Below are 21,433 nucleotides of genomic sequence, written 5' to 3'. Positions count from 1 at the left end.
TTATTCTAATAAGACTGTGCTTTTCTAAGTGCATTGCTAAGACTTCCTTAATAATAGATTCCAGCATTTTCCCAAGACTGATGTAAGGCTAACTAGCCTGTAGTTCCCTATTTTCTCTCTCCCTCCTTTCATGAAAAGCAGTGTAACATTTGCCAACTTCCAATCTGATGGGATACGAATCTGAGGAATTTTGGAAAATCATAGCGAGCGCATCCACTATCTCTGCAGCTATCTCTTTTAGAACCCTAGGGTGTAGGCTAACAGGTCCTGGAGATTTGTCAGATTATAGTCCCTTAAATTTCTTCAGCACTTTTTCTCTACTGATATTAATTTCCGTAATTTCCTCACTCTTTTTAGCCCCAGGTTACTGTCTATTTCTGGAATGGAACTTGTGTCTTCTACTGCGAAGACAGGCACAAAATATTTGTTCAATGCCTCTGCTATTTCCTCATTCCCCATGATAATTTCTACTGTCGCTGCTTCGAAGGGACAAAGAACAAAGAACAAAGAAAATTACAGCACAGGAACAGGCCCTTCGGCCCTCCAAGCCTGTGCCGATCCAGATCCTCTATCTAAACATGTCGCCTATTTTCTAAGGGTCTGTATCTCTTTACTTCCTGCCCATTCATGTATCTGTCTAGATACATCTTAAAAGACGCTATCGTGCCCGCGTCTACCACCTCTGCTGGCAACGCGTTCCAGGCACCCACCACCCTCTGCGTAAAGAACTTTCCACGCATATCCCCCCTAAACTTTTCCCCTCTCACTTTGAACTCGTGACCCCTAGTAATTGAACCCCCACTCTGGGAAAAAGCTTCTTGCTATCCACCCTGTCTATACCTCTCATGATTTTGTACACCTCAATCAGGTCCCCCCTCAACCTCCGTCTTTCTAATGAAAATAAACCTAATCTGCTCAACCTCTCTTCATAGCTAGCACCCTCCATACCAGGCAACATCCTGGTGAACCTCCTCTGCACCCTCTCCAAAGCATCTACATCCTTTTGGAAATGTGGCGACCAGAACTGCACGCAGTATTCCAAATGTGGCTGAACCAAAGTCTTATACAACTGCAACATGACCTGCCAACCCTTGTACTCAATACCCCATCCGATGAAGGAAAGCATGCCGTATGCCTTCTTGACCACTCTATTGACCTGCGTTGCCACTTTCAGGGAACAATGGACCTGAACACCCAAATCTCTCTGTACATCAATTTTCCCCAGGACTTTTCCATTTACTGTATAGTTCACTCTTGAATTGGATCTTCCAAAATGCATCACCTCGCATTTGCCCTGATTGAACTCCATCTGCCATTTCTCTGCCCAACTCTCCAATCTATTTATATTCTGCTGTATTCTCTGACAGTCCCCTTCACTATCTGCTACTCCACCAATCTTAGTGTCGTCTGCAAACTTGCTAATCAGACCACCTATACTTTCCTCCAAATCATTTATGTATATCACAAACAACAGTGGTCCCAGCACGGATCCCTGTGGAACACCACTGGTCACACATCTCCATTTTGAGAAACTCCTTTCCACTGCTACTCTCTGTCTCCTGTTGCCCAGCCAGTTCTTTATCCATCTAGCTAGTACACCCTGGACCCCATGGGCCTTCACTTTCTCCATCAGCCTACCATGGGGAACCTTATCAAACGCCTTACTGAAGTCCATGTATATGACATCTACAGCCCTTCCCTCATCAATCAACTTTGTCACTTCCTCAAAGAATTCTATTAAGTTGGTAAGACATGACCTTCCCTGCACAAACCCATGTTGCCTATCACTGATAAGCCCATTTTCTTCCAAATGGGAATAGATCCTAGCCCTCAGTATCTTCTCCAGCAGCTTCCCTACCACTGACGTCAGGCTCACCGGTCTATAATTACCTGGATTTTCCCTGCTACCCTTCTTAAACAAGGGGACAACATTAGCAATTCTCCAGTCCTCCGGGACCTCACCCGTGTTTAAGGAATGTTTACTTACCAATGTTTACTTTAGCTACTCTCTTTCTTTTGATATACCTATAAAAGCTCTTAACATCTGTTTTTATATTACTGGCTAGTTTACTCTCATATTCTATTTTTTCCCTTTTTATCAACTTTTTGGTAGCCCTTTGCTGGTTTCTAAAACACTCCCAATGCTCAGACATGCTACTTTTTTTTACAACATTGTAAGCCTCTTCTTTAAATCTAACACTATGCTTAACTTCCTGAGTGAGCCACGGGTAGGTCTTTCGTGCTGAGTTTTTGTTTTTCAAAGGAATATATTTTTGTTGAACATTTTGAATTGTTTCTTTAAAAGTTTCCCACTGGTCATTTATTGCTATACCTTTTAGTCTATATACCCAATTTACCTTAGCCAATCCCCCCTCATCTTTATACAATTGGCTTTGTTTAAATTTAAGATTTTTGTTTGTGATTGGAGCATGTCACTTTCAAACTTAACATGGAATTCAATGGTATTATGATCACTGTTTCCCAGTGGATCTTTTAATATGACATTGCTAATTAACCCTGCTTCATTAGACAATACTAAATCTAAGATAGCTTTATCCCTAGTTGGCTCTGCAACATATTGCTCCAAGAAACTGTCCTGAAGACATTTTACAAACTCATCTTCTAGATCACGTATAAGTGGAAGTTGTTGTTGTTGAACAGCTCAATGTGAGACAGTTCACGAGCAATATAATTAGAAATTGATAAAAAGAACAAAGAACAAAGAAAATTACAGCACAGGAACAGGCCCTTCGGCCCTCCAAGCCTGCGCCGATCCAGATCCTCTATCTAAACATGTCGCCTATTTTCTGAGGGTCTGTATCTCTTTGCTTCTTGCCCATTCATGTATCTGTCTAGATACATCTTAAAAGACGCTATCGTGCCCGCGTCTACCACCTCCGCTGGCAACGCATTCCAGGCACCCACCACCCTCTGCGTAAAGAACTTTCCACGCATATCCCCCCTAAACTTTTCCCCTCTCACTTTGAACTCGTGACCCCTAGTAATTGAATCCCCTACTCTGGGAAAAAGTTTCTTGCTATCCACCCTGTCTATACCTCTCATGATTTTGTACACCTCAATCAGGTTCCCCTTCAACCTCCGTCTTTCTAATGAAAATAATCCTAATCTACTCAACCTCTCTTCATAGCTAGCGCCCTCCATACCAGGCAACATCCTGGTGAACCTCCTCTGCACCCTCTCCAAAGCATCTACATCCTTTTGGTAATGTGGCGACCAGAACTGCATGTAGTATTCCAAATGTGGCCGAACCAAAGTCCTATACAACTGTAACATGACCTGCCAACTCTTGTACTCAATACCCCGTCCGATGAAGGAAAGCATGCCGTATGCCTTCTTGACCACTCTATTGACCTGCGTTGCCACCTTCAGGGAACAATGGACCTGAACACCCAAATCTCTCTGTACATCAATTTTCCCCAGGACTTTTCCATCAATGCCCCTTTAAGCTAACTGAGTTTGCATCATTCATTACCTCTTTTGTTTAATTACTTTCATTCAGATAGTACTTTGTATTGTTGGGCTATATTTAATCTAATCTAATTTAACAATGCTTCATCAGAATATTTGGCTTTTAGACCAAAAATAGTAAGGGCTCATGACTGCCCAACCTAAAATTTGAAAGTGATTTCCATTTCTTTTAACTGTAGCATTTATATTCCAGCTGGTCATTGCACTTACAAAAAACGGTATCACTTAAATCATGCCTGATTATGAAAAAAATGGGATCTACAATCTAAGTACAACAAATATGATATAAATGGGAAATGTTATTTATTTTATTTCCATATTATTATCATTTTCATGGAAGTATTATGGTTGACTAAAGTGAAATTTATCTGAAACATCTTCTTCATTAATGATTAACCATCCCAACATTTGGTTAGGCTTATACAGCACTGGACTGCACAGTCCCCAGCATATCTATGACAAAGCTAATGAAGGCAGTAGACTACAAAGCTGAACAGGATAAGCTATAGGAGGATTTAAATATACTTGAGAATTGAGCAGACAGGTGGCAGATGAAATCCAATGCAAAGAAGTACAAAGTGTTTCACAAAAAAATCATGGGATGATTACTTAAATGAAAATAAATTAATGCACCTGGAAAATGACAAAGCTGTGGGGGTCCTGATTGACAATAAATTAAATTGGTGGTAGTGAGATGAGGAGGACACAATTGAACCGAAAGAGTAAGGTAATCCTGGCACTTTCTAAATCATTTCCACTTGATTGTTTTTAAAAATAATTCTTTTTAAAAGTTTGTTTTGGACATTTTAGCTTCTATCTTAATCCAATCATTTATTTCACTGTCTGAAAATATAAATTAAAAATGAAGGATAATCAGTGTTTTTAACTTCCTGGTTTTCTATCTGTGAAATTACTTCAATGTAATTGGCTGCTTACCCTGTTTGCTGACATCAATGCTATTGACTTGGCACAAGAATTAAACTGCCATCAGTAAAGGTGAAATACTCACTACAGATATCACTAGATCTTTGTGGGCAGCTTTATTCAAGGTCAACGGTGAGTGCCATTGCTTCACTGCTGACTGCAAAATCCAGCCCAATATTTCAGCAAGTGAATGGTCAAACTAAATAACAGGTTCCCTCAGGAGATGGTGGAAACAGTAATGATTCATTTAAATAGAAAGTTGATAGATTTCTTTCAGAAGATAGCATTTTGGGATGCAGTATATGAGTAATTTAAGACATGTTATGGTGTAAGTGTAGCATGCTTGGAAGAACAGGTGACTTTTAATCTATGGTTCCCAAAGCTGTCCACCACTGGGGTTTTCCTCATGACATGTCAGGGTCTGTTGTACACTAATTGATGAAGATTAATTGCTATGTTGTATGATATGACTACCAGGATGTTAGAAGATGAGCTAGATAATCCTTGGTCTTTTTTCATCTTTCAATTCCTATGAAAAGTACAAATCTTTCTATTTATGAACAGTAACCTGCAGGTGGCAATAGCTGAAGTCAGAAGCTCTCTATCCTTGGTGGCCATGTGTGTGAGTTTTTTTCGCCCCTCATTATATTAATGTCTATGGGAACAATGCCTTTATATTATAGTGTAATAGCTCACATTGAGGTCAATTTTCAGCCACTGGCTATCAGTGTACCATGAAGTGCTTTTCTCTCCTGAACATCTAATTCCTGATGTTTGCCAGTGTCTTTTTAATACCCTTTTGATGCACTTTCCACTGTCTTGGCTGAATTAGCCAAAGATCTCAGTAAACAATTGCAGACTGGTTGCTAGGATAAAAGATTAAAGCTTCTCTTCCAACTGCTTCCTGTTTGCGGATAGTGTATGAAAAATGAATCTAATCCACACAATGCACTTATACTCAATTGCATGTTTTGCTGTAAGTGCATGTTTGCATACATTTCACCTAGATACTAATAGGCTGAGTTTTCTATTTGAAAGGAGAGCAAATTGAAAATGCATCACAAGACGGCAAAGGTAATGCCCGGAAACAACTGAAGAGTATTGGGTAGTGAGAGAATTCTGTGTAACGAGCAATGTTTGCTCTACATTAGCACTGCCTAATAAAACTAATCTACAGTACATCCATTTACCTTTTATAGTGTCATTTTGCTACGCGTTTTATTGCCATTTTCCTCATTTCTAGCCCAGGAATTAAGGATTCAGGACTTATTTTCCATTGTTGCTTTCTCAATAAGAATCTGTGTATATTAAAAGCTGGTGCTGAAAAATTCACTTTGCATCATTAGTATATTCAGTTGAGATGCAATAAATTTGCAATAACTGGACCAATGTCTGAAAATTCAGAATAGGGATCAAAATATTAATATATGCTTTGAGAGATAGCCGATGGTAGGAGTACGTGCACCATTAAAAAAGTATGCAAATTACTGGCAAAATCTCCCTGGAGAATGAAAATAAAATGTTGCTATCTAATCTTGAGAGGAGGAAATGATCAGTCTGTAAATGTCAATAAACACAACTGTCGAGTAACCGGGTAGATTATAATACCATGTCAGTAAGCAAAGAAATCTAACGATTGAAATCATAAAGCAATAGTGTAAAAAATATCATTTAGATGTGTGGTGATCATCTTATTCCTAGTACAGAGAAATATATTGAAGTTACAGCACAGAAATAAGCCTTTTGGCCCATGGTTACTTTCCACACAAGCAAATAGTTCCAATAACATTTACCCACCATGTTCCCAAATCCCTTCAACTCCCTTTCCTTCATCCACCTGACCTCTCAAGCATTGGAAACAGTCTGTTTTTATTAATTCAGTCCCATTCTTCCATATTTCAAACATTTCCATCATATTGCCTGTTACGATCTTGGTGAGACTGTTAACGTTAAAAATACAAGATATGAACCTTAGATCGATTTAAAGAATTACACAACAAGATTTCACATTTTAAGACTTTTATTTTAACAGCTAAACTAAAAGAAATCCCCATTAACCAAATCACACTTTGCAAGTAGCTGATACCCCAAATCACAAAGAAAAGGTATTTTCTTTATTTAGTAAAATACTTGAAAACCTCACACCACGCTTTTACATTACACAGTTCTCCATAATGGCGAAATCTTTGCGGTTAAAAGTCCCAATGGGTTGGATATCCCAGACCTTTTCAAAATCAATGTCCTCTTTGCTCATTTCTCCGAGCACTTCCAACCTGATCATCTGTGAATAAGGCGATTTCTGCTGATCCTGTTGGGCTTTTACTTCTTTGCAAATCTCAACTTTCAAAACAGGTTCAAATTTTCGGAACCTTTTTTGCTGTATAGGTATTGTCTCAGAGCAGGTGTTCCCTCCTTTTCCCTTGAAGCTACCACCACTGGTTGTCTTCCTTTCTTACAGCCGGCCAGCCTGTTCCGAGGCTGCCACCGCTGGTTTCCTTTTTAACAGCCTATCTGCCTTCAGAAAATCTGTTAAATTTATCTGGAATCAAATTTCATTGCATATTGTAAAGGACAATAAGCTAAGTCCAGAAGTCTGGTTTCACAGAACCACCTGGGCCTTCCTTTGTTTCCAGATGTTAGCAGCTGCATGGTACATTTACATCCTTAGAAGCACTGACTTCTTGTTTATGTTCCGAAAGTCTGCAATGGTGAAACCCACTGTTCTTCAAGTGTTATCACTGCTGTCTCTTTTTCAAAAAAAGTCTTTGATCTGTGTTCCCTATTGTTCTGCTAACCAAAATTTCAGTCTTGTCCTTAAGCAGAATGGATGTGAGGTCATCTGACTTCTCGGACTCCTTCTTAAACTATTTGAAAATCACAGTTTTTAGAACATAATCATGTTACGAAGTCCAACATTCATAACATTTCCCCATCAATTTGTGTTGTTCTAGCAAAAAAAAACCCAGGGTGCAATTGGCCTCCTGGAGGTGTATCCTGTGCTGCCAGTTGCTTCCCATATGGCCCGTGTGGCCTGTACTCTTGTGAAGGTCATTTGCATGGGAGTCCCCTATAAGCACCGGAAGGAGCTGAGCTGGTGCTACCCTGATTTCACACATCCCAATTGGCAGATGTGGCCCCATTGCCCTAATTTGGACCATGCAGGTCCTTTAATGAATTTGTACATCACTCACCAAAGATCAAGCATTCAGCTATAAGAGGGGCTCAAGGGGTGCAGCACTAGTGTTATTTAAAGGGCCAGGCCCCCAACTTGCAGGTAAGATAAATTTGAAGAACTTCTGTTGTGCAAAGTGGATTTAGTGGAGGGTATTACTGCATCCTCACAGGAAGGGCAGAGGATTTGGTAATTTGTCCACATAAAGGCTGCAGTAGGTATGGGGACAGCAGTTTCAGTGTCTCTGGGTCTAGGTTGAGGGAAAGGGGATGGGGTGGAAAGCAAGAGGTCCATGGTGACACCATCTGCAGCTTGTTCCTGTCTCTGAATGGACAGGGGGCATTCTGAAAGGGGAGGGTGAACAGCCAGAGGTCGTGGTACACATCGGTACCAAGGACATAGGCAGCAAGAGTGACGAGGTCTTGCAGGGGGAGTTTGGGGACTTAGGTAGAAAGTTAAAAGACAGGACCTCTAGGGTTGTAATCTTGGGATTACTCCCTGTGCCATGTGCCAGTGAGGCTAGAAATAGGAAGATAGTGTGGTTAAACACGTAGCTGAACAGCTGGTGTAGGAGGGAGGGTTTCAGATATCTGGATCATTGGGATTTCTTCAGGGACAGGTGGGACCTGTACAAGAAGGACGAGTTGCATCTAAACTGGAGGGGCACAAATATCCTGGCTGCGAGGTTTGCGAGCGTCACTCGGGAGGGTTTAAACTAGTGTGGCGGGGGGGTGGGAACCAGAGCAGTAGGACAGCAGGTGAAATAAATGAGGGGGAACTCGTAAATAAGGCCAGTAAGACTAAGAGGAAGAGCAGGCAGGGAGATGTTGCTGAGCACAGCGGGACTGGTGGTCTGAAATGTATTTGTTTCAATGCGAGAAGTATAACAGGTAAGGCAGATGAACGTAGAGCTTGGATTAGTACTTGGAACTATGATGTTGTTGCTATTACAAAGACTGGTTGAGGGAAGGACAGGATTGGCAGCTAAATGTTCCAGGATTTAGAAGCTTCAGGCAGGATAGAGGGGGATGTAAAAGAGGTGGGGGAGTTGCATTACTGGTTAAGGAGAATATCACAGCTGTACTGCGGGAGGACACCTCAGAGGGGTCATGCAGCGAGGCAATATGGATGGAGCTCAGGAATAGGAAGAGTGCAGTCACGATGTTGGAGGTTTACTACAGGCCTCCCAACAGCCAGCGGGAGGTAGAGGAGCAGATATGTAGACAGATTTTGGAAAGATGTAAAGGTAACAGGGTTGTAGTGGTGGGTGATTTTAACTTCCCCTATATTGACTGGGACTCACTTAGTGCTAGGGGCTTAGATGGGGCAGAATTTGCAAGGAGCATCCAGAAGGTCGTCTTGAAACAATACGTAGATAGTCCAACTAGGGATGGGGCCGTACTGGACCTGGTTTTGGGGAATGAGCCGGGCCAGGTGGTCAAAGTTTCAGTCGGGGAGCATTTCGGGATCAGTGACCATAATTCCGTAAGTTTTAAGGTACTTGTGGATAAGGAAAAGAGTAGTCCTCGGGTGAAGGTGCTAAATTGGGGGAAGGCTAATTACAACAATACTAGGCAGGAACTGAAAAACTTAGATTGGGGGCGGCTGTTTGGGGGTAAATCAACATCTGACGGGGGAGTCTTTCAAACGTCAGTTGATTAGAATCCAGGACCAGCATGTTCCTGTGAGGAACAAGGATATGTTTGGCAAGTTTTGGGAACCTTGGATAACGAGGGATATTGTGAGCTAGTCAAAAAGAAAAAGGAAGCATTCGTAAGGGCTGGAAGGCTGGGAACAGACTAAGCCCTTGAGGAATATAAAGACAGTAGGAAGGAACTTAAGCAAGGAGTCAGGAGGGCTAAAAGGGGTCATGAAAAGTCATTGGCAAACAGGATTAAAGAAAATCCCAAGGCTTTTTATACGTATATAAAAAGCAAGAGGGTAACCAGGGAAAGGGTTGGCCCACTCAAGGACAGAGAAGGGAATCTGTGTGGAGCCAGAGGAAATGGGCGAGGTACTAAATGAGTACTTTGCATCAGTATTCACCAAAGAGTAGGACTTGGTGGATGATGAATCCAGGGAAGGGAGTGTAGATAGTCTGGGTCATGTCGTTATCAAAAAGGAGGAGGTGTTGGGCGTCTGGCAAAGCATCAAGGTAGATAAGTCCCCAGGGCCTGATGGGATCTGCCCCAGAATACTGAGGGAGGCAAGGGAAGAAATTGCTGAGGCCTTGACAGAAATCTTTGTATCCTCATTGGCTACAGGTGAGGTCCCAGAGAACTGGAGAATAGCCAATGTTGTTCCTTTGTTTAAGAAGGGTAGTAAGGATAATCCTGGAAATTATAGGCAGGTGAGCCTTGCGTCAGTGGTAGGGAAATTATTAGAGAGGATTCTTCGGGACAGGATTTACTCCCATTTGGAAACAAATGAACTTATTAGCGAGAGGCAGCATTGTTTTGTCAAGGGGAGGTGGTGTCTCACTAACTTAATTGAGCTTTCTGATGAAGTGACGTAGATGATTGATGAAGGAAGGGCAGTGGATGTTGTCTATATGGACTTCAGTAAAGCCTTTGACAAGGTCCCTCATGGCAGACTGGTACAAAAGGCGAAGTCACATGGGATCAGAGGTGAGCTGCCAAGATGGATACAGAACTGGCTCTGTCATAGAAGACAGAGGGTAGCAGTGGAAGGGTGCTTTTCTGAATGGAGGGCTGTGACTAGTGGTGTTCCGCAGGGATCAGTGCTGGGACCTTTGCTGTTTGTATATATATATAAACGATTTGGAGGAAAATGTAGCTGGTCTGATTAGTAATTTTGAGGACGACACAAAGGTTGGTGGAGTTGCGGATAGTGATGAGGATTGTCAGAGGATACAGCAGGATCTAGATCGGTTGGAGACTTGGGCGGAGAAATGGCAGATGGAGTGTAATCTGGACAAATGTGAGGTAATGCATTATGTAAGATCTAATACAGGTGGGATGTATACAGTAAATGGCAGAACCCTTAGTAGTATTGACAGGCAAAGAGATCTGGGCGTACAGGTCCACAGGTCACTGAAAGTGGCAACGCAGGTGGATAAGGTAGTCAAGAAGGCATGCGGCATGCTTGCCTTCATCGGTCAGGGCATAGAGTATAAAAATTGGCAAGTCATGCTGCAGCTGTACAGAACCTTAGTTAGGCCACACTTAGAATATTGTGTGCATTTCTGGTCGGCACACTACCAGAAGGACGTGGAGGCTTTGGAGAGGGTACAGAAGAGGTTTACCAGGATGTTACCTGGTCTGGAGGGCATTAGCTATGAGGGGAGGTTGGATAAACTCGGATTGTTTTCACTGGAATGACGGAGGTGGAGGGGCGACATGATAGAGGTTTACAAAGCTATGAGCGGCATGGACAGAGTGGATAGTCAGAAGCTTTTTCCCAGGGTGGAAGAGTCAGTTACTCGGGGACATAGGTTTAAGGTGCGAGGGGCAAAGTTTAGAGGGGATGTGCGGGGCAAGTTTTTTTTACACAGAGGGTGGTGAGTGCCTGGAACTTGCTGCCGGGGGAGGTGGTGGAAGTAGGTACGATAGCGACGTTTAATAGGCATCTTGACAGATACATGAATAGGATGGGAATAGAGGGATACGGTCCCCGGAAGTGCAGAAGATTTTAGTTTCGACAGGCAACAAGGTTGGCGCAGGCTTGGAGGGCCGAATGGCCTGTTCCTGTGCTGTACTGTTCTTTGTTCTTTGTTCCTCATACCAGATAGCAGGATGAGGAGGATCTGGAAGTTGAGAAGGGGAATAAGGATACTCAATGTTCTCAGCAATACCGGAAGCCAGGGGCTATGTGACAGCCGGCCCTTTGATGCTGAAAGCCATCTACTCCATAAGGCTCAGCAGATGCATGTGTCCTTGTCCCATGCTGGTTCTGCTCTGCTCCCTTCTATTGTGGGCCATCTTGTACTGCAAGATGAAGGGAAGAAGTGATGTCCCTACTACAGCTGCATAGCTGGAGGTTATGTGGAAACAGTAAGAGGTGGGTGTGAGTCTGGTAGCATTGGTAGGTGTATAAGGTTGAGGTTAGGCATGAGTCCTGAGTACCAGAGACTGTTTCTGGGTGAGTGATGGGGCTGTGGTGCATTGAGCAGCGTGAAATGTTTGTCTTGTAGTCGGTAGGAGATGTCATGTGAAGATGCATTCATTGACCACTCACGTGTGCCAACTTGTTTTGGGACTGTTGCCAGGTCCTTGGGTTCAGATCCTGGGAATTGACCTCCTTGGCCACCTGCTCCCACTCCCTTCTAAGGCTGTTCCTTGCGGGGCTACTAACCCCCTGTGGATCCCTTCCATGAATAAGGGATCCAGTGCCGCATCCATAACCCTGGAGCCCTGCCTCTGCCCTGTGTTTCATTTTCCTTATTTAGAAATACAGCAACGTATGCAGCAGCAGTCTCCTGTAATTCAGTTCAGATTCCCTTTAAGAAGGACAGACTGCCTTTAAGAATGGAAAGTTAGCTGCACCATCTGCTCTCAGCACAACGCTGCTGGTCTCACTACTGAGCGCAGAGTCAGCCAGCAGTGCACAGATGCGGAGGCTGCTTGGCCCAACACTATTATCAGGTGGCATCAAATTTACTGACAGGGGCAGCTCGCAAATTGTAAAGCATACCCAAAAGAATGAGGCAAACCAATTTTTAGCCCCCAATTTTTTCAAGTCTTTCTTCAGATTTGTATTTCCCCATAGCAGGCTGCATTCTAATAAATCTGTTTTGTACCAGCTCTAAACACTGCCATATCCTTGCTACAGTTTGGGGCCCAATATGATAACTGAGGTTTTATTATGGTTTTAGAAAGGCACATCATTACTTCTTTGCTTTTGTACCCTACATCTTTTGTGAAAAAGCCTCGCATTCTAGGAGCTTTTTTATGGCCTTATCAACCTGAAGAGCTGCCTTTAATGTCCTGTGAACCTACACCCCTAAATGACACTGCTCTCCCACAGAATTCTTTTTGGGTTTTTTTCATTCCTGGAATGTGGGCATCACTGGCTATGCCAGCATTTATTGCTCATCCCAATTCCCCTTCAGAAGGTGTTGGTGAGCTGCCTTCTTGAGCCACTGCAGTCCATGTAGGGTAGATACACCTACAATGCTGTTCGGAAGGGAGTTCCAGGATTTTGATTTTGAGTTCCAGTGAAGGAACGGCGATATAGTTCCAAGTCAGGATGGTGTGTGACTTGGAGGGGAACTTGCAGGTGGTGGTGTTCCCATTCATTAGCTGCCCTTGTCCTTCTAGGTTGTAGAGGTGGTGGGTTTGAAAGGTTCTGTCTCAGGACCCTTGGTGCATTGCTGCAGTACATCTTGTAGATGGTACACACTGCTACCACTGTGCATCGGTGGTGGAGGGAGTGAATGTTTGTGAATGGGGTGCCAACCAAGTGGGCTGCTTTGTCCTGGATGGTATCGAGCTTCTTGAGTGTTTTTGGAGCTGCACCCATCCAGGCAAGTGGGGAGTATTTCATCACAGTCCTGATTTGTGCCTTGTAGATGGTGGACAGGCTTTGGGGAGTCAGGAGGTGAATTACTCGCTGCAGGATTCCTGGCCTCTGACCTGCTCTTGTAGCCACGGTATTTATATGGCTACTCCAGTTCAGTTTCTGGTCAATGGTAACCCCTAGAATGTTGATAGTGGGGGATTCAACGATGGCAATGCCATTGAATGTCAAGGGGAGATGGTTAGATTTTCTCTTGTTGGAGATGGTCATTGCCTGGCACTTGTGTGGTGCGAATGTTACTTGCCATTTATCAGCCCAAGCCTGGATATTGCAAAAGGTCTTGCTGCATTTCTACACGGACTGCTTCAGTATGTGAGGAGTCGTGAATGGTGCTGAACATTGTGCAATCATCAGCGAATATCCCAACTTCTGACCTTATGATTGAAGGTGGGTCATTGATGAAGCAGCTGAAGATAGTTGGACCTAGGGCACTACCCTGAGGAACTCCTGCAGTGATGTCCTGGAGCTGAGATGATTGACCTCCAACAACCACAACCATCTTCCTTTGCGCTAGTCATGACTCCAACCAATGGAGAGTTTTCCCCCTGATTCCCATTGACTCCAGTTTTGCTAGGGTTCCTTGATACCATACTCGGTCAAATGCTGCCTTGATATCAAGGGCAGTCACTCTCACCTCACCTCTGAGTTCCACTCTTTTTAGGCCAGGTTTGAATCAAGGCTGTAATGAGGTCAGGAACTGAGTGGCCATGGCGGAATCCAAACTGAGCATCACTGAGGATGTTATTGCTAAGCAAATGCCACTTGATAGCATTGATGATGACCCCTTCCATCATTTTACTGATGATTGAGAGTAGACTGATAAGGTGGAAATTGGCCGGGTTGGACTTGTCCTACTTTCTTTGTACAGGACATACCTGGGCAATTTTCCACATTGCCGAGTAGATGCCAGTGTTGTAGCTGTTCTGGAACAGCTTGACTAAGGGCACGGCAAGTTCTAAAGCACAGGTCTTCAGTACAATTGCTGGAATGTTGTCAGGGCCCATAGCCTTTGCAGGATCCAGTGTCTTCAGTCATTTCTTGATATCCTGCAGAGTGAATCGAATCGGCTGAAGTGTGGCATCTGTGATGCTGGGGACTGAGGAGGAGAATCTACTTCCAGTCAGAATATACTTACTGCTTTGTTTTACCAATCATATTAATATCCCTTTACAGTTAGGTTTCATTATCTGAATAATTAGCTATGCCTTTTATAGTTACCAGGTATCACCAGTGAATAATGACATCTTTCCCTCTCGGCTTTTAACCAAACCATTGACATAGGGAACAGAAGTCCGTCTAGAATTGAACCCTGGGAAAATGTTTATCGGATCTCAGGATCAAAGGAAATAGGAGCAGGAGTAGGTCATTTGGTCTGTCGAGCCTGCTCTGCCATACAAACAGATCATGGCTGATCATCTACCTCTACGCCATTTTCCCCCACTATCCCCATATTCCTTGATGTCGTTATTATTCAGAAATCTATAGATTTCTGTCTTGAACATACTCAATGATTGAGCTTCCACAGCCCTCTGGGGTAGAGAATTCCACAGATTCACCACCCTCTGAGTAAAAAAAAATTCCTCCTCATCTCAGTCTTAAATGGCCTGCCCCTTATTCTGAGATTATGTTCCCTGGTTCTTGACTCACCAGCCAGAGGAAACATCCTATCCACATCCACCCTGTCATGCCCTGTAAGAATTTGTAAGTTTCAATGAGATCACCTCTCATTCTTCGAAACTCTAGCGAATGCAGGCCCAATTTCTGCAATCTCTCCTCTTAACACAATCCTGCCATCCCGGCGATTATTCTGGTGAGCCTCCATTGCACTCCCTCCATGGCAAGTATATCCTTTTTTTAGCTAAGGAGACCAAAACTGTACACAATACTCCAGCTGTGGTCTCACCAATTGAAGCAATACATCTTTACTTTTGTATTCAAATCCCCTTGCAACGAAAGCCAAAATACCATTTGCCTTCTTAATTGCTTGCTGCACCTGCGCACTAGCTTTTAGTGACTCATGAACAAGGACACCCAGGTCTTTTTGGACATCAACACTTCTCAGCCTCTCACCATTTAAGAAATACTCTGCCTTTTTGGGTTTTTTTCTACCAAAGTGTATCACTTCACACTTATTCACATTATATTCCATCTGCCATGTTCTTGCCCATTCACCTAGCCTGTCCAAATCCCCTTGAAGCCTCCTTGCATCCTCCTCACAACTTGTGCTCCCTCCTAGTTTTGTGTCATCTGTAAATTTGGAAATATTACAATTGGTCCCCATATCCAAGTCATTTATATAGATTGTGAACAGCTGGGGCCAAAGTACTGAACCTTGTCGTACCCCACTAGTAACAGCTTGCCATCTTGAGAATGAGCCATTTATTCCTACTTTTTGCATTCTGTCTGTTAACCAAATCTCAATCCATTGCAGTATTTTACCCCCAATCCCATGTGCTCTAATTTTGTTTACTTTTTTGTGGAACCTTATCAAAAGCCTTCTGTAAATCCAAATACACCACATCCACTGGTTCTCCTTTATCTATGCTACAAGTAACATCCTCAAACTCCAACAGGTTTGTCAAACATGATTTCCCTTTCATAAATTCATATTGACTCTGCCCAATCATATCATTATTTTCCAGGTGTCCAGTTATCTCAAGAAATGCTGGATTCACTCAGCAGGTCTGGCAGCATCTGTGGAAAGAGAAGCAGAGTTAACGTTTCGGGTCAGTGACCCTTCTTCGGAAGAAGGGTCACTGACCCGAAACGTTAACTCTGCTTCTCTTTCCACAGATGCTGCCAGACCTGCTGAGTGAATCCAGCATTTCTTGTTTTTGTTTCAGATTTCCAGCATCCGCAGTATTTTGCTTTTATATTAGTCCAGTTATCTCATCCTATTGTAATGGATTCCAACATTTTCCCTCCTACTGGTGTCAAACTAACAGATCTGTAGTTCTCAGTTTTCTCTCTCGCTCTCTTCTTAAATAGTGGGGTTACATTTGCTACGTTTCAGTCTGCATGAACCCTTCCAGAATATATAGAATTTTGAAAGATAACTACCAATGCATCTATTATCTCTATAGCCAGCTTCTTCAAAACTCTGGGATGTAGGTAATAGCACATGTTGCATCTCCAATGCCTCTGCCTCAGAATGATAACACATGGATTCATGGGAGGTGGGAGAAGAGAAAGGAATTAGGAGCATCACTTAGTGGGGAGAGAGAGGAAAAAGAGGACGCCAGTAACAGCATTTGGTAGGAAGAGAGAGAATGAGGGGTGGGGGGAGAGATCAGGAACAGCACATATTGGTAGGGAATGGCCGGGGAGACAGCGTCAGAGCTGAAGCCAAGAGCAGCACTTCAGGCAGGGGGCTGGAGAAGTGCTTTGTGTGAAAAAGCTGGGAGTTACATTTTATGGATGTGAGATGGTAGAGTAATACTTTTGTGAGGAGAAATCAACAACAGTGCTTTGGGGAAGCTGGGGTGGGTTCAGCTATTGGGAACCGATATGTTTTTACTTTTAGAACAATCAGTTGTGAAGCATTAAACTATTTAAAATTAACCAGAATGCACTATTTCTAATGTAAAAAGAAGTTCTCAGGAGAGTATGTCACAGGCACCCCCTCCAGAAATGCTGCATCAGTTTGTGGAGGGATAATATTTGGCAATATCACAATTTGAACTTTCTGCCTACAGCTGTGACTGGATTTATTCCATGGGCAATAAGATAAGGTTTGAAGTCTCTATTTATCATGAGCCAATTATTAAAAAAGAAATTAATTAAAACTTTGTTCCCAGAATTGATCATCTGCAGATATTTGGAAAAGAAGTTTTAAAATATAAAGAAGATAATGCATTCCCTAAAATGGCAATAAGTACATATGAACATACAAATTAGGAGCAGGAGTAGGCCACTAGGTTCCCTCGAGCCTGCTCTGCCATTCAATAAATTCATAGATGATCTGATTGTAATCTGAACTCCACATTCCCGCTTACCTCCGATAACCTTTCACCCCTTGCTTATCAAGAATCTATCTACCTCTACCTTAAAAATATTCAAAGACTCTGCTTCCACTGCCTTTTGAGGAAGAGAATTCCAAAGACTCACAACTCTGAGAGAAAAAGTTTTTCCTTATCTCTGTCTTAAATGGGCGACCCCTCATTTTTAAATAGTGCCTCCTAGTTCTAGATCCTTTCCACATCCACCCTGTCAAGACCCCTCAGGATCTTATCTGTTTCAATCAAGTCGCCTCTTACTCTTTCAACTTCCAGCGAAAACAAGCCCAGCCTGTGCAGCCTTTTCTCATAAGACAAGCCGCCCATTCCAGGTCTAGTAAACCTTCTCTGAACAGTTCCATCCTTCCTTTAAATAAGGAGACCAATAATGTACAAAGTAATCCAGATGTGGTCTCACCAATGCCTGTATAACTGAAGCATAACCTCCCTACTTGTGTATTCAATTCCCCTCACAATAAATGATAACATTCTATTTGCTTTCCCAATTACTTGCTGAACCTGCATACAAACCTTTGCGATTCATGCACTAGGACACCCAGATCCTACAACATCTCAGAGCTCTGCAATCTCTCACCATTTAGATAATATGCTTTTTTTCATCTTCCTGCCAAAATGTACAATTTCACATTTTCCCACATTTGCCAGATCTTTGCCCTCTCACTTAACCTATCTATATCTGTTTGTAGCCTCCTTATGTCTTCTTGAAAATTTAATTTCCTACCTATCTTTGTGTCATCAGCAAATTTAGCAACCAACCTTCAGTGCCTTCATTCAAGTCATTTATATAAATTGTAAAAAGTTGAGGCCCCAGCAGAGATCCCTGTGGGACACCACTCATTACATCTTGCCAACCAGAAAATGACCCATTTATGCCTACTCTCTGTTTCCTGTTAGCTAGCCAATCTACTATCCATGCCAATATGTTACCCCCTACAGCATGAGCTTTTGCTTTCCGTAATAACCTTTGATGTAGCACCTTATCAAATGCCTTCTGGAAATCTAAGTACAGTACTGGTTCCCCTTTATCCATGGCACATGTTACTTCTTCAAAGAATTCAAATAAATCGGTTAAACATGATTTCCCTTTCACAAAACCATTTTGACTCTGGCTGATTACTTTGAATTTTTCTAAGTGCCCTGCTATAACGTGGTTAATAGCTTATAATATTTTCCCTAAAACAGATGTTAAGCTAACTGGCGCGTAGTCTCCTACTTTCTGAATCCCTTGAATAAAGGGATTACATTCACTATTTTCCAATCTAATGGAACCTTCCCCAAATCTAGGGAATTTTGGAAAATTAAAGTCACCGCATCAACTATCTCACTCGCCAGTTCTTTTAGGACCCTAGAATGAAGTCCATCAGGTCCCGAGGACTTGTCAGCCTGCAGCTCCAACAATTTGCTGAGTACCACTTCCCTGGTGATAATTTTCTTGTGTTCCTCCATCCCTTCCATTTCCTGAATTATAGCTATTTCAGGGATGTTACTTGTATCCTCTATAGTGAAGACCGATGCAAAATACTTGTTCAATTGATCTGCCATCTCCTTATTTTCCTCTATTGATTCCCCAGACTCACTTTCTATAGCACCAACACTCACTTTGTCAACTCTTTTCTTTTGAAAATATCTATTGAAACTCTTAGTATCTGTTTTTATATTACTAGCTAGCTTTCTCTCGCACTCTACTTTTTCCCTCCTTATCAATCTTTTAGTCATTGTTTGCTGTTTTTTATATTCTGTCCAATCTTCTGGCCTGCCACACTTCTTTGCATAATTATATGCTTTTTCTTTAGGTTTAATACTATCTTTAACCTTTTTAATTAACCACAGATATTGCATCCTCCCTTTGGAATTTTTCTTTCTTGTTGGAATGTATCTATTCTGTGTATTCTGAAATATCCCCTTAAATGTCTGCCACTGCATCTCTGTTGACCTATCCGTTAACCTAATTTGCCCGTTCATTTTAGCTAGCTCTGCTTTCATGCCTTCATAATTACCCTCATTTAAGTTTAAAATACTAGTCTTGAACCCATTCTTCTCTCCCTCAAACTGAAAATTGTTTTCAATAAAGTTACACAAAAATCTCTGGCCCCAATTACCCTTCTGAAAATTGACCATTTTTGAGCAGTACAGTAATGGAGGAAATTACATCAGGGGAGCTTCCCACTTAATCCTCATTCTTAAAAGAGCTGAACTCAAGAGGTGAGGTGAGGTGAGAGTGACTGCCCTTGACATCAAGGCAGCATTTGACCAAGTATGGCATCAAGGAGCCCAGGAAAAACTGAAGTCAATGGGAATCAGGGGGAAAACACTCCACTGGTTGGAGTCATACCTAGCGCAAATGAAGATGGTTGTGGTTGTTGGAGGTCAATCATCTGAGCTCCAGGACATCACTGCAGGAGTTCCTCAGGTAGGCCCGACCATCTTCAGCTGCTTCATCAATGACTTACCTTCAATCATAAGGTCAGAAGTGGGGATGTTCGCTGATGATTGCACAATGTTCAGCCCCATTCGCAACTCTTCAGATGCTGAAGCAGTCTGTGTAGAAATGCAGCAGGACTTGGACAATGTCCAGGCTTGGGCTGATAAGAGGCAAGTAACATTCGTGCCACGCAAGTGCCAGGCAATGATTATCTCCAACAAGAGAGAATCTAACCATCTCCTCTTGACATTCAATGGCATTATGATCACTGAATCCCCTATCAACATCCTAGCGGCTCCCATTGACCAGAAACTGAACTGGAGTAGCCATATAAATACCGTGGTTACAAGAGCAGATCAGAGGCTCGGAATCCTGCGGCGAGTAACTCACCTCCTGACTCACCAAAGCCTGTCCACCATCTACAAGGCACAAGTCAGGAGTGTGATGGAATACTCTCCACTTGCCTGGATGGGTGCAGCTCCAACAACACTCAAGAAGCTCGACACCATCCAGAACAAAGCAGCCTGCTTGATTGGCACCCCACCCACAAACATTCACTCCCTCCACCACCGACGCACAGGGGCAGCAGTGTGTACCATCTACAAGATGCACTGCAGCAACACACCAAGGCTCCTTTGACAGTACCTTCCAAACCCGCGACCTCTACCAACTTGTAGGACATGGGCAGCAAATGCATGGGAACACCACCACCTGCAAGTTCCCCTCCAAGTCACACATCCCGACTTGGAACTATATCGCCGTTCCTTCACTGTCGCTGGGGCAAAATCCTGAAACTCCCTTCCTAACAGCATTGTGGGTGTACCTACTCCACATGGACTGCAGCGGTTCAAGAAGGCAGCTCGCCACCACCTTCTCGAGGGTAATTGGGATGGGCAATAAATGCTGGCCTGGCCAGCGACGCCCACATCCCATGAATGAATAAAAAAAAATAAAAATATTTACTGGAATTCTGCATCAGCTTGCCCAATGTATGCAAATGATTGTGGGAGAACTGGTCTTGATCTGATATCCAGGCTAGATTTTTTGTTTGGGGTGGGGCCTGACATCGGGATCAAATGCAGGTCCGACCCCGATGAGGGGTGATATCTTCGAAGGTTCCTCAAATGAGTCCGTATGGGTAGAACTTAAAAACAAAAAGGGGGCAATCACTTGGCTGGGAATGTACTGTAGGCATCCAAACAGTCAGGGAGAGATAAAGGAGCAGATATGTAGGCAAATCTCAGAGGTGTAAAAATAATAGGGTAATAATAGTAAGGGATTTCAACTTCCCCAATACCAACTGGGATAGTCTTAGTGCAATAGGCTTAAAGGGATGGAATTCTTAAAATGCATAGGAGAGCTTTTTGAGCCAGTACGTAGAAAGTCCTACAAGAGAAGGGGCAGTACTGGACCTAATCCTAGGGAATGAAGCCGGACAAGTGGTGGAAGTGTCAGTGGGGGAGCATTTTGGGGATAGTGACCATAACTCTGTAAGATTTAAGATAGTTATGGAAAAGGACAAAGACGGACTGGAAATAAAGGCACTGAATTGGGGAAAGGCCGATTTCAATATGATAAAACAAGATCTGGCCAAAGTGGACTGGGAGCAGCTACTTGTAGTGAAGTCTACATCAGACCAGTGGGAGTCATTCAAAGAGGAAATAGTGAGAGTTCAGAGCAAACTGATACCTGTTAAGGTGAAGGGTAGGACCAACAAGTCCAGGGAACCCTGGATGTCAAGGGATATAGAGGATTGGAACAGGGAAAAAAAAAGGCTTATGGGGTAGGCGGTGGCGTAGTGGTATTATCACTGGACTAGTAATCCAGAGACCCAGGGTATTCCTCTGAGGACATGGGTTCGAATCCCACCAC

This window comes from Heterodontus francisci, chromosome 4, assembly GCF_036365525.1.
Source record: "Heterodontus francisci isolate sHetFra1 chromosome 4, sHetFra1.hap1, whole genome shotgun sequence".
In the NCBI taxonomy this organism is placed as follows: Eukaryota; Metazoa; Chordata; class Chondrichthyes; order Heterodontiformes; family Heterodontidae; genus Heterodontus; species Heterodontus francisci.
Note: the sequence above shows the minus strand (reverse complement) of the source record.